We start from the raw sequence: 6000 nt of genomic DNA on the forward strand, positions 1-6000 counted from the left end.
GATACAAAGTGCTGCTTATTATGTCTTATTAGTGTACTGTAAAAGTGACCAATATATCCTATGTGCAGTCATTTAAAACATGTCCTATGAATTCTATGAAATGACTTATCACTAGTCTGTGGCTGAAAATGAGCATGGGGAGTAACCATTCAGCTACTGGGGCACTCAAGTGTTTTTCTTAACCAGTTCTGCTGAAGTTTCTGTGAGAGTCTGTGTAGCTCTGTCCGATTTCAGATTGGTGAGAGGAAATGGATAAAAAGAGTAGGTTCAGATAGGAAGCACCCTTTGAAAACACAAATAGTCATATTCCATATTGTCCTGTTGGTCAACTGACCAGAGAACATGGTTTCATTAAAAAACAAAACTACTACTTGCTATTTTGTTCCCTTTCAGAATTTCAGCTCCTGCTTGAATTGGACACCAGCATGTGCAGGCACCTACAGTACATCATTCTGGAGGCAAACAGTTCAGCAGTTGGTGTGGGTGAACATTATTGCTCCAAGGAATGGCTAATTTACTCGCCTTTCAGTCAGTCTCATTAGGGCTAGGAATATGTTAACCTTCTAATGTTTTGAAAGCAAAAATTCACACAGAAGTTTGCAAAAAATGAAGCTTTCATTGGGAGTTTCTCCTTTTCAGCCTGAGGTCTAAAGACAGAGGGTGATGTTTGATTTAAATCCGTCTGGGGTAATTACCCTTGGGCTTAGGATCATTTAAGGCAGGATGGGAGCAAGGCTGGTTTCTATAGAAAGGTTCTGACATCCATGATGGGCAAATGCATTCTTTTCAGCGACATCTGTGTGTCTCTGCATGTTGACAGGATATTTTGACAATGATGAGTGTATGGAAGAACATGTCCTAAAAGTAAGAGTCCTGACTTACTGTGTAATGTATACTCTATGATAAATACACTACTTTAAGATAGTTTCAGATTTTCAATGAGGGAGGAGGACAAGATGTAATTTTAAGATATTATAAGAAAGTCATTGAACTTTTGGGGGGATAAAATATATTAGACACAAATTATTATTCAAAAACAATAAAAGAAGATTAAAAATGCATAATTGTTACCAATGACAATGTATTACTTTATGCAGATGATGCAATTTAAGGATGTGAAATGATCTAAATGTGAAAGGATATGCATGTAGGTTCCGAATTTTCAATCTACCTCAAAACAGTCCTCGCATCCAATGAAGCCTAACTTCAGTATTCTTGGTTGCTAATAAGATTCCCTCTCCATACTGACCATAAAGTGATCCCTTCCTAATGCCACAAAACCCACCATCTTCAATATGTGCAAAAAAACCTGTTCAGCTGGAGACAAAATTTGTGGGTTAAAGCAATATGTGAACCATGGGTTACAGTGGTGAAGCTAACATGGGAACTCTCAACCCTGCTATCATATGCTGCATGTTTGAGTCAAATGAACCTTCACACCTGGAACAGCAAGCACAATAAAACAGTCTTTCAAACTCAACATGTCTTAATACACTTGAGGAGTGAAACCAGCAGGATGGAAAACAAGGTGTTTATTTGACTGTGTTGGTCACAGTTAGGTAGTTGGACATGTTAATTAAAGCAATGCCAACAAACACTTTGACACATGTTGGACCTAAAGCTATGTTTACTGTGGTTATTGTCACTGTCGGTACAGAATCTCTGAAAACTTTTAATGATGATTAAATGAACTTGCAGTCTGCCAAGAACATGTGTAATGAATACTGTCTGCACAGAGGTCTGGGTAGTATTTTACAATATGAGTGTTTGGAAAATGTTTGGAAAATGTATCTCTCTTTTGTTTGCTTGTGCTATCAATGCATAGTAACAGCAAATGTGCTGAATATATCCAAATGGTTGAACATATATATATATATATATTTTTTAAATACTCACAACTTAAATTGCCATATATGGAAAATTCTGAGATATCTTAAAAAAAACCCACTAATCCTAATTGATAATTATTAGCTTACTTTTTTGTTTGTAGTAGCCATGGGAACAGTAGTTAAAACAACACTGAATGAGCTAAATACGGTGGCAGTACAGGATCATATTGAATCCTTATCAGTTGTGGGGAAAAAATAAGTTACTCCGAAATACCCTGCTGTAGTTAATTCTCTGGAAGCCGCACCGTGATTTGCTGGGGATGAAACTGGATGAAAGTGAGAGAAAAATAGGGACAGAGGAATAAAGGAAATTAGTAACGTAATCCACGGCAGGATCAAAAGAGTGCGATTGGATTATATTTTGTTGCATCACAGCAAATGAAAGATGTTTTAGATCAAAGGCAGTGATTTTCAGCGAGAGAATATGGAGATGCATTATTGAAGATGACGAACAAAGTGTGTGTGAGTGGGTCGTATTTGATGTCATAACTTGGGAAATGTAGCCTCTCCTATTCAGTAGACCAGTGTAACCGAACCCGGGCCTCTCATTGTGTCTGTATTTGTTTGATTTCAAGGCAGGGACATTGCAATAAAGCCAATATGGAAATGGGATCAGGCTGTGACCGATGGTAATTACTTGCTGTCTACACCATTAAGAATTTAATGTAATTTCAGATAGACTTTCCCGGTGACAGAGAGAGAGAAAGAGTGAGAGAGAGAGAGAGAGAGAGAGAGAGACAGAGAGAGAGAGAGAAGGGGGGAGTCACAGGGGGGTTTGTTGGGCAGAGTGTGTTGGCTATCCACATGTTTACAAAGTGATGTCTCCTCTGTGTCAAGTCTTCTCTGCCTGAGAATTATGTTTCTTAACAACCTGTATATGAAGTCCAGAAGACTAATCCCCAAGGTTACAAAGAGTTCAAGATGATGTTTTAAGCCAAGTCACTCTTCTGCTGTCCATTCTGCCCTGGTCTGAAGATGCCTGTCTGTCAGCAGGATTACTGCAGCAGGAGGTGATCACTCATGTAGAAAAGCTGTGGAGTGTCTCGGTCTGAGTGACCCCTACCCCCTTCCAGCTGTTTGTAGCCATGATGTAAAACTCTGATCAATTGTTGTAATGAGGCGTAGATTTCTAAATAACACCCTTGAAGGTTCAAAACAATTAACGTTAGGATTAGGGCTCATTTTGAGGATGGTGTTGTATAGGGGAATGTATGCTGTTTGATACTGAACAACAGGATCTTGCTAGGGCTGATGACATAAACTGCAGATTTGAATTAAAGCAGTGAAATCTGGATTTTTACAGCAGCTACAGAAGTTCACATATCTAAATTAATACATTTAAGTGAGTTCATTTTCATAACTGTATGATTCTTTAATTTTAATTTTGTGTTTTCATCAAGTGTTGATTTCAAAGTATTTTTTAGCTAAAGGTTTAAAGGAACAGAAAGTGTTCCAGTTGTGTTGTCCATATCAAAATATGCAAACTGTATGAAAATAATCATACATGTTGCCCCTGAGTCTTTCAACCAATTAAATAAAGAACACCCAAATAGCAAACTAAACACAAATTCTATATGATTTCATTTTATGCATATAAGATGACTAATGTTAAGGCAACAGTATCTGTACATATGTGATGTCATGATCAAACCTTACTGCTTAATAACCAGACCAGTGTTTGTTATTGAACATAGGAGTGTACTTTGTCATCATAACAGCTGGTTTTAAGCTATGATATACCTAAAGGGCTGTTATGACTGTTGTGTGTTTCCTGTCCCAAAGGGTTGAGGGAAAATGACTAATTGAGAGAGGAGTTGGACTTGGTGGAAAATAAAGTTTATCCAGTGAACTAAACCTCCATTGTTATTGCTGCAATTAATCACATGCCATTATTGTTTGATCAGTGTAAAAAAAACAAATGTAGAATTGTGCAGAAACCACCTTAAATTGTCATTTGGCTGCAAACAACTATTCCAGCTGACTTATTTATTATAGGCGGATATAGGAATGCATCACCAAGGTATTGATTTTGCTTGATAAATGGGAAGGTTTGATCATGACATAGCACCTGGCTGGCCAAAGATACATATTTTGAACCTGATCCCAGAGAAGCACAAAGTACTAAATGCTCGGGTGCCATATTTTATAACAAGTTATCAGGATATTCTGCACAGGGATTGTAAAAGTATCCACAAATATGCCTTAAGCTTTAGATAATAATTCCAAAGCATTTTTGTCAGGGACACTTCAAATGCTTAACTGGATTTATGGTAATATTTTAAATAAAATCACCATGAAAGAAATGGAATTAGTAAACAATTCTCAATGTCAAATATATCAAATCTGATTTGTATCACATACAGAGGTGAATTTTCTAACTCCAGAAAGGAGGCTGCACTCACATATTGAACTTGTTTCTGCTCATTGCCCTTGTCAGTAAGGGTATCTTTCTCTAACTCTCTCTCTTTCTATCCCCAGCCTCTTAATCTATCTTTCACTCACACACACACACACACACACAGACATACTGTACTGTAGGTGTGACCATGCTTGCATGGTTAGTTCTATTGATCTCAAACAACTTGACAGTAAACCAAAACATGCCTATTGAACCATAACCACATTACAAGTCTGACTGTTCATCCAAAAAAATATGTGTTAGTGATCGTAAATCAACAACAGAAGCCAGTTACACTTGATCTATCACATACGGCAGAAGGAATGTGTTTTCTTTTGTCTTGAAAGACATTACTGTGTGCATAATGAATATCATTTTGCAACCTATTTGTGTAATGCACAGTTCAGCTAGAGATGATTACTGAGGATTACACTGAGCTGCTCATGATGTGCTCTGTACTTGCATGACATGCTCCGGCCCTGAAATGCTGATTATTACTTGAGATGTGTGAATACATTCTCAGCACCGGTTTGTTTGCATGTTTCCTCTTTTGTAAGAGCCAAACCCAGACAGGTTTAAAAGGACACACAACTGAGTTCTTCCATTAGGTGTGTGCATAGTTGGAATTAATTCACAAAGCTTTTATGTCAACATTACTTTCAAAGCAAACATCTGAAAAATAAACAACAGGCATAGGGCAAGAAAAGAGTATCTTCGTAAAACAGAGACCCTAAAAGTTCATGTGGTGGCAGAGAAAGCATCAAAAACACTTTCACCATTTCTTGCAGTGCATAGTATAGATGTACCACGAGTGCAATTAATGCCAGTACGACTTGAAAGGTGAGAAATGTGGCTTAGACTGAATTGATTTGAACCTCAAATAATCCTGACAGGAGCAGCTGTAGCTACAAGTAGCATACTGTTTTCCTTCTACGTGTGACTCTGGGTGTTACCTCACCAGACCTGGCCTATGTTGGTGATGACAACAACAAAGCAGGCTCTCAGGATTTTGATCTTTAACTGTTTCATCTCAAGCCTAGGTACTGTGCAGTAATTAATTTGTACCTCAGTTTAATCTTTTCTAAAGACAATGCAATTTAAATTTGACCAAATGCACAACACACAAATGCATAAATATAGAGTTTGAGTTACAGATGGACAATTTATATATTGTTTCCTTGATGTTGGCAATCATTGGCAATGTGAATAAAACTTCAGCAGCATCATTAATCAGAAAATAAATACAGCTGTTTTTCTTGTACACTGAATAACCCATCAATCAATCTGGGAATAAAGAGGGAATTTGAAAATAGATAGATATACATTATGTAGATTACATCAATAAAAAAAACCCAAATCATCCAATGTATTACAAAAATAAAATATTTTAATAGTTACTTTGATTTTCTTTCACAAACACTTATTTAGCATATTTTCACAGACACATTGAAAGTTGCATGTGTGTATAAAGGGGGCTGATGTAACTTAAAGCAGTTTGGTGAAGTATTTTAACAAAGAAAGGTTGGACACAGTTCAAACTGATCAGCATGATAAGAATGTAAGAATATGCTTTTTGACGTACTAAAATGGCATTGAAAGGTTTTACATACATTGTTATTATGGTAACTGCTGTGAGCCTTCACAAACTGTCACTTAGCTCAATATCATGCAGAAATGACAAACAAACTCAACTCAATTTGTATTTATATTAAA

Source organism: Scomber japonicus, chromosome 1 (assembly GCF_027409825.1).
Source record: "Scomber japonicus isolate fScoJap1 chromosome 1, fScoJap1.pri, whole genome shotgun sequence".
Classification (NCBI taxonomy): domain Eukaryota; kingdom Metazoa; phylum Chordata; class Actinopteri; order Scombriformes; family Scombridae; genus Scomber; species Scomber japonicus.